Consider the following 9,537-nt stretch of genomic DNA (forward strand, 5'->3'; position numbering starts at 1 on the left):
TATTTTGTGTTGAACTACAAATTCACTCATGAGGTACAAAGAATATATTATATAGTCATGTATATGGAAATAAAAAATAAAAAATTTTAATTTTTAATTAGATAGAAGTTTGTAAAATTTATAATAAGAAATTGCAAATTTAAAAAACTTATATGAAAAACTTTCAAACTTATATTGCAAATTATTTCTAAAACTTAACCAAACTCTTGTTGTTGATGGATATATCAAAGTTTTCTGAAATAATAAGAAGCAATGCCCACCGTTTATGACTTTATACACAACTAGTTATGCAGAACCACAATTTTTAAAGCAGCATAACAGGACCTACTGTATGAAAAGTATAAACATATAATCTCAGCATGACCACAACACAGTACATTAACATTATATGCATATATTAATCACAATAGGACCACATTACAACATCATAAACTCTACCACACATATCTACTACACACCACAGGGTCGTACTGTCTGTCAATATACTTTCCAAGTTAACAAAATGTACTCATTAAAGCAACAAGTGTGAAAAAGGAAGATGAAAAATATTCATTCTCATTAAAGCAACAAGACCTAGACAGTAGGATTATATTGTACTTGACATAATAAGTGTTCGACTTTTACTTAGAAAGTTCCACTAAGTTCCAGGGGTAAGTAAACAGACCTGCAGTTCTTCGTCTGGGGAATTAGGCGAAATCTTTAGCGTCTTTGTTTGGGGAGCAGTGGTCGTTGTCGTCGTCCTCAGAATTTGGGGGGAACTAGATTTTGTCGTCGTCCTTAGACTCGTCGTGATTTGGGAGAAATTTGGATTTGTTAGACTTAGGGTTTGGGTGGGGGAAATTAGGCAAAGCTGTAAACAAAATTACCATTTAATTTTTTTTTTTAATCTTACATGGAAAACACATTATTACGAATAGGCCACATCAACTACCACCTACGCCATGTCATCTGTGGAACTGGGAAACGGGGCAAAAAATTAAGATGAAGAGGAAATGGTTGCTAGTTAGCGCACGTGAGCCGCACGTTCCCTGTTTACCGAGTATCGACACATGTTTTATTTATTTATTTATTTATTTTCTAAAAACTAATTCTTAAACTAGCTTTTGAACAATTGTAAGCACTTTCACTTATCAGTTTTGAAAAATTCAAGTAAAATTTTTGAAAGGAAAAATAAAGTTCGTTATTACCTTAAGAAAGTTTTCTAAATCCGCCACTGGTAGGACCACATTACAACATCATAAACCCTACCACACATATCTACTACACACCACAGGTATTGTATGTCAGTATAACTTCAAAGTTAACAAAATGTACTCATTAAAGCAACAAGTGTGAAAAAGGAAGATGAAAAATATTTATTCTCATTAAAGCAACAAGACCTAGACAGTAGGATTATACTGTACTAACATAATAAGTGTTTGATTTTTACTTAGAAAGTTCCACTAAGTTCCATGGGATAAGTAGACAAACCTGCAATTCTTCGTCTGGGGAATTAGGCGAAATCTTTGGCGTCTTTGTTTGGGGAGCAGTGGTCGTCGTCCTCCTCCTCAAAATTTGAGGGGAATTAGATTTTGTCATCGTCCTCAGACTCGTCGTGATTTGGGAGAAATTTGGTTTTGTTAGAGTAAGGGTTTGGGTGGGGTGAAATTAGGTGAAGCTGTAAACAAAATTACATTTTGTTTTTTTTTTTTTAATCTTACATGGAAAACACATTATTACGAATAGGCCACATCAGCTACCACCTACGCCATGTCATTTGTGGAACTGGGACACGGGGCAAAAAATTAAGATGAAGAGGAAATGGTTGCTAGTTAGCGCACGTGAGCCGCACGCTGCTTGCTTATCAAGTACCACACATGTTTTATTTATTTATTTATTTTCTAAAAACTAATTCTTAAACTAGCTTTTGAACAATTGTAAGCACTTTCACTTATCAGTAAAATTCAAATAAAATTTTTGAAAGGAAAAATAAAATTCATTATTAACTCAAGAAAAATTTTCTGAATCCGTCACTAGTAGGACCACATTACAACAACATCATAAACCCTACCACACATATCTACTACACACCACAAGTACTGTCTGTCAGTATAACTTCAAAGTTAACAAAATGTATTCATTAAAGCAACAAGTGTAAAAAAAGGAAGATGAAAAATATTCATTCTCATTAAAGCTACAAGACCTAGACAGTAGGATTATACTGTACTGACATAATAAGTGTTCGATTTTTACTTAGAAAGTTCCACTAAGTTCCAGGGGTAAGTAGATAGACATGTAGTTCTTCGTCGGGGGAATTAGGCGAAATCTTTGGTGTCTTTGTTTAGGGAGCTGTGGTCGTCGTTGTCGTCGTTGTCGTCCTCAGAATTTGGGGGGAATTAAATTTTGTCGTCGTCCTCAGACTCGTCGTGATTTGGGGGAAATTTAGATTTGTTAGACTTAGGGTTTGGGAGGGGGGAAATTAGGCGAAGCTGTAAACAAAATTACCATTTGTTTTTTTTTTTTTTTTTTTAAATCTTACATGGAAAACACATTATTATGAATAGGCCACATCTACCACCTACGTCATGTCATCTGTGGAACTAGGAAACGGGGCAACAAATTAAGATGAAGAGGAAATAGTTGCTAGTTAGCGCACGTGAGCCGCACGCTCCCTGCTTACTAAGTATCGGCACATGTTTTATTTATTTATTTACTTATTTTCTAAAAATTAATTCTTAAACCAGCTTTTGAACAATTGTAAACACTTTCACTTATCCGTTCTGAAAAATTCAAGTAAAATTTTTTAAAGGAAAAATAAAATTCTTTATTAAAATTCACTAACCCTAAATTCTAACTGTGAAAAGCTAAGTTAAATAGATGTTTTTTTTTTTTTTTTTGCAATTTAAACTTATATTTTTTTATGAAGTTATAGGTTGAAATCTAAACCATCCCGATGCTAATTGCTCTCGATATCTGCAGCATTTCGAAGCACTCATCGAAGAACATTTCAACAAGCGGGACGAGCATATTCTGTTGGCTTGCAAGGCCTATATGGGCGGGGCTCCTGTGGGTTCCACATCCGGGCGCCTCAACTCTGATCAAGAACAGATCAAAGGAAGCTCTAAAGGATTCAAGATCATGCTCGCCAAGCTTTTCCCTCAACTCATCGAGGCGTTTTCTGATAAAGGTATTGATGATTGCAGCCAATTCTTGAACCCCAGTGAGTGAATGAGAATCATAAATCTCTGGGGGAAAAAAAAATCAATGATACCATATAATACCATACAATAAGAAGCAGCATAGTATCTGCTACTATGATGTGATATTCTGTGTTAATATTCTGTGTGTTGTTTAATAGTATTAGTGTCTGAGAAGGAAGGAGTGTGAAAAATGTGTTGTTTGCAGCTATCTCTGTAATATATGATTGCTCTAAATAAGTGAATGAATAGCATGTAGCTTTGTGTGGTAGGCTTAAAGACTTGAATATTTTGTGTGGAACTACAATTTCATCCATCCTGACAAAAAGAAGCATATTCAATGCATATTTTACACATAAAAAGAAACAACGCCCACAATTTATGACTTTATACAAAACTAGCTATGCACGACCACAATTTTTAAAGCAGCATAGCATAACCCCCATATGAAAAGAATAAACATATACTCTCAAAGCAGGACCACAACACAGTACATCAACATTATATGCATATATTAATCACAATAGGACCACACATTACAACAACATTATAAACCCTACCACACATATCTACTACACACCACAGGGTACTGTCTGTCAGTATACCTTCCAAGTTAACAAAATGTACTCATTAAAGCAACAAGTATGGAAAAGGAAGATGAAAAATATTCATTCTCATTAAAGCAACAAGACCTAGACAGTAGGATTATACTATTCTAACATAATAAGTGTTCGATTTTTACTTAGAAAGTTCCACTAAGTTCCAGGGGGTAAGTAGACAGATCGACCTGCAGTTCTTCGTCTGGAAATTAGGCGAAATCTTTGGCGTCTTTGTTTGGGGAGCAGTGGTCGTCTTCGTCGTCCTCCTCAGAATTTGGGGGGAATTAGATATTGTCGTCATCCTCAGACTCGTCGTGATTTGGGGGAAATTTAGATTTGTTAGATTAGGGTTTGGGTGGGGGGAAATTAGGCGAAGCTGTAAACAAAATTACCATTTGTTTTTTTTTTTAATCTTACATAGAAAACACATTATTACGAATAGGCCACATCAGCTACCACCTACGCTATGTCATCTATGGAACTGGGAAACGGGGCAAAAAATTAAGATGAAGGGGAAATGGTTGCTAGTTAGCGCACGTGAGCCGCACGCTCCTTGCTTATCAAGTACCACACATGTTTTATTTATTTATTTATTTTCTAAAAACTAATTCTTAAACTAGCTTTTGAACAATTGTAAGGACTTTCACTTATCAGTAAAATTCAAGTAAAATTTTTGAAAGGAAAAATAAAATTCGTTATTAACTCAAGAAAGTTTTCTGAATCCGCCACCGGTAGGACCACATTACAACAACATCATAAACCCTACCACACATATCTACTACACGCCATAGGTACTGTTTGTTAGTATACCTTCAAAGTTAACAAAATGTACTCATTAAAGCAATAAGTGTGAAAAAGGAAGATGAAAAATATTCATTCTCATTAAAGCAACAAGACCTAGACAGTAGGATTATACTGTACTGACATAATAAGTGTTTGATTTTTACTTAGAAAGTTCCACTAAGTTCCAAGGGGTAAGTAGACAGATCGACCTGCAGTTCTTCATCTGGAAATTAGGCGAAATCTTTGACGTCTTTGATTTGGGAGCAGTCGTCGTCCTCCTCCGAATTTGGGGGGAATTAGATTTTGTCGTCATCCTCAGACTCGTCGTCCTCCTCAGAATTTTGGGGGAATTAGGTTTTGTCGTCATCCTCAGACTCGTCGTGATTTGGGGGAAATTTAGATTTGTTAGATTAGGGTTTGGGTGTGGGGAAATTCGGCGAAGCTGTAAACAAAATTACCATTTGTTTTTTTTTTTTTTTAATCTTACATGAAAAACACATTATTACGAATAGGCCACATCAGCTACCACCTAAGCCATGCCATCTGTGGAACTGGAAAACGGGGCAACAAATTAAGATGAAGAGGAAATGGTTGCTAGTTAGCGCACGTGAGCCGCACGTTCCCTGCTTACCAAGTACCGACACATGTTTTATTTATTTATTTATTTTCTAAAAACTAATTCTTAAACTATCTTTTCAACAATTGTAAGCACTTTCACTTATCCTTTCTGACAAATTCAAGTAAAATTTTTGAAAGCGAAAATTAAATTCTTTATTAAAATATGCTCACCCTAAATTCTAACTGTGAAAAGTTAAAAAGATGTATATTTTATTTTTTCAATTTAAACTTAATTTTTTTATGAAGTTATATTAGACCAGAGATTCAGAGGTAATCCTAACTCCTAAGACTTTTCTATTTTTATTAAATTATTTTGCTAAATAACTAGAGAAAGAGAGATGAGAGAGAGATACGATCCCATATATAGCCTGTGAAATTCAGAATTCGAACCAAAAAAAAAAAACATTGTCAATGGAGAAGCACAGTACTGAAATTTCCATTTTCCCAAAATCTGCATCCGGGCGCCTCAACTCTGATCAAGAACCGATCAAAGGAAGCTCTAAAGGATTCAAGATCATGCTCGCCAAGCATTTCCCTCAACTCGTGGAGGCGTTTTCTGATAAAGGTATTGATGATTGCAGCCAATTCTTGAACCCCAGTGAGTGAATGAGAATCATACACCTCTGGGAAAAAAAATCAATGATACCATATAATACCATACAATAAGAAGCAGCATATAGTATCTGCTACTATGGTGTGATATTCTGTGTTAATATTTTGTGTGTATTTTAATAGTATTACTGCATTAGTGTCTGAGAAGGAAGGAGTGTGAAAATGTGTTGTTTGCAGCTGTCTCTGTAATATATGATTGCTTTAAATAAGTGAATGAATAACATGTAGCTTTGTGTGGTAGGCTTAAGGACTTTTAAGTATTTTGTGTTGAACTATAAATTCACTTGTGAGGTACAAAGAATATATTATATAGTCATGTATATGAAAATAAAAAAATAAAATTTTTAATTTTTAATTAGATAGATATTTGTAAAGTTTATAATAAGAAATTGCAAATTTTAAAAAACTTATATATGAAAAACTTTTAAACTTATATTGCAAGCTAGTTTTTTTTCACGCGCGCGAATAGGATAATGTCCAATGTTTATCTTTAAATAAGTAATTCAAAATATATTATATAGGAGATGTTCATGTATATATAATTGAATGTTGAATAAGTGCGAAAAAGGAAGATGAAAAATATTCATTCTCATTAAAGCAACAACACCTAGACAGTAGGATTATACTGTACTGACATAATAAGTGTTCGATTTTTACTTAGAAAGTTCCACTAAGTTCTAGGGGTTAAGTAGAAAGACCTGCAGTTCTTCGTCTAGGGAATTAGGCGAAATCTTTGGCATCTTTGTTTGGGGAGCAGTGGTCGTCGTCGTCGTCTTCAGAATTTGGGGGGAATTAGATTTTGCCGTCGTCCACAAACTCATAGTGATTTGAGGGTAATTTGGATTTGTTAGACTTAGGGTTTGGGTGGGGGAAATTAGGCGAAGCTGTAAACAAAATTATCATTTTTTTTTAAAATTCTAACATGGAAAACACATTATTACGAATAGGCCAATTAGCTACCACCGGCGCCATGTCATCTATGAAAATGGTTACCAGTTAGCACGTGAGCCGCACACTCCCTGCTTACCGAGTACCAAAACATGTTTTATTTATTTATTTATTTTCTAAAATTATGTATATAATTAAATTATATATTATTTTAATGAAATTTATTATTATAAGTATTATTTTAAGCATATACATACACACTCAAGTATAAGAATAATATACCTTTAATATCTATATTAATAATTATTAAATATCAAATTAACATAATTATTAAATTACAAGATTAAAGCAACAAGTGCGAAAAAGGAAGATGAAAAATATTCATTCTCATTAAAGCAACAACACCTAGACAGTAGGATTATACTATACTGACATAATAAGTGTTCTATTTTTACTTAGAAAGTTCCATTAAGTTTTAGGGGGTAAATAGACAGACCTGCAGTTCTTCGTCTGGAGAATTAGGCGAAATCTTTGGCGTCTTTTTTTGGGGAGCAGTGGTCGTCGTCGTCGTCCTCAAAATTTTGGGGGAATTAGATTTTGCTGTCGTCCGCAAACTCATAGTTCTTTGGTGGGAATTTGGATTTGTTAGACTTAGGGTTTGGGTGGGGGGAATTAGGCGAAGTTGTAAACAAATTTACCATTTGTTTTTTTTTTTTAAAATTAAATTCTTACATGGAAAACACATTATTACAAATAGGCCAATCAGCTGCCACCGACGCCATGTCATCTATGGAAATGGTTACCCGTTGGCACGTGAGCCGCACGCTCCTTGCTTACCGAGTACCAACACATGTTTATTTATTTATTTATTTTCTAAAATTATGTATATAATTAAATTATATATTATTTTAATGAAATTTATTATTATAAGTATTATTTTAAGCATATACATACACACTCAAGTATAAGAATAATATACCTTTAATATCTATATTAATAATTATTAAATATCAAATTAACATAATTATTAAATTACAAGATTAAAGCAACAAGTGCGAAAAAGGAAGATGAAAAATATTCATTCTCATTAAAGCAACAAGACCTAAACAATAGGATTATACTGTACTGACATAATAAGTGTTCGATTTTTACTTAGAAAGTTCCACTAAGTTTTAGGGGGTAAGTAGACAGACCTGCAGTTCTTCGTCTGGGGAATTAGGCGAAATCTTTGGCGTCTTTGTTTGGGGAGCAGTGGAATTAGGCGAAATCTTTGGCGTCTTTGTTTGGGGAGCAGTGGTCGTCGTCGTCGTCCTCAGAATTTGGGGGGAATTAGATTTTGCCGTCGTCGTCGTCCTCAGAATTTGGGGGGAATTAGATTTTGCCATCGTCCGCAAACTCATAGTGATTTGAGGGTAATTTGGATTTGTTAGAGGGTTTGGGTGGGGGAAATTAGGCGAAGCTGTAAACAAAATTATCATTTTTTTTTAAAATTCTAACATGGAAAACACATTATTACGAATAGGCCAATCAGCTACCACCGGCGCCATGTCATCTATGGAAATGGTTACCAGTTAGCACGTGAGCCGCACACTCCCTGCTTACCGAGTACCAAAACATGTTTTATTTATTTATTTATTTTCTAAAATTATGTATATAATTAAATTATATATTATTTTAATGAAATTTATTATTATAAGTATTATTTTAAGCATATACATACACACTCAAGTATATAAGAATAATATACCTTTAATATCTATATTAATAATTATTAAATATCAAATTAACATAATTATTAAATTACAAGATTAAAGCAACAAGTGCGAAAAAGGAAGATGAAAAATATTCATTCTCATTAAAGCAACAGCACCTAGACAGTAGGATTATACTATACTGACATAATAAGTGTTCTATTTTTACTTAGAAAGTTCCACTAAGTTTTAAGGGGTAAGTAGACAGACCTGCAGTTCTTCGTCTGGGGAATTAGGCGAAATCTTTGGCGTCTTTTTTTGGGGAGCAGTGGTCGTCGTCGTCGTCCTCAGAATTTTGGGGGAATTAGATTTTGCCGTCGTCCGCAAACTCATAGTTCTTTGGGGGGAATTTGGATTTGTTAGACTTAGGGTTTGGGTGGGGGGAATTAGGCGAAGTTGTAAACAAATTTACCATTTGTTTTTTTTTTAATTAAATTCTTACATGGAAAACACATTATTACAAATAGGCCAATCAGCTACCACCGACGCCATGTCATCTATGGAAATGGTTACCCGTTGGCACGTGAGCCGCACGCTCCTTGCTTACCGGGTACCAACACATGTTTATTTATTTATTTATTTTCTAAAATTATGTATATAATTAAATTATATATTATTTTAATATTATTCTAATGAAATTTATTATTATAAGTATTATTTTAAGCGTATACATACACAGTCAAGTATATAATAATAATAATGTACCTTTAATATCTATATTAATAATTATTAAATATCAAATCAACATAATTATTAAATTACAAGATTAAAGCAACAAGTGCGAAAAAGGAAGATGAAAAATATTCATTCTCATTAAAGCAACGAGACCTAGACAGTAGGATAATATTGTATTGACATAATAAGTGTTCGATTTTTACTTAGAAAGTTCCACAAAGTTTTAGGGGGTAAGTAGACAGACCTGCAGTTCTTCGTCTGGGGAATTAGGCGAAATTTTTGGCGTCTTTGTTTGGGAAGCAGTGGTCGTCGTCGTCGTCGTCCTCAAAATTTGGGGGGAATTAGATTTTGCCGTCGTCCGCAAACTGATGGTGATTTGGGGGGAGTTTGGATTTGTTAGACATAGGGTTTGGGTGGGGGGGGGGGGGGGAATTA

This window comes from Ipomoea triloba, chromosome 10 (genome assembly GCF_003576645.1).
Source record: "Ipomoea triloba cultivar NCNSP0323 chromosome 10, ASM357664v1".
In the NCBI taxonomy this organism is placed as follows: domain Eukaryota; kingdom Viridiplantae; phylum Streptophyta; class Magnoliopsida; order Solanales; family Convolvulaceae; genus Ipomoea; species Ipomoea triloba.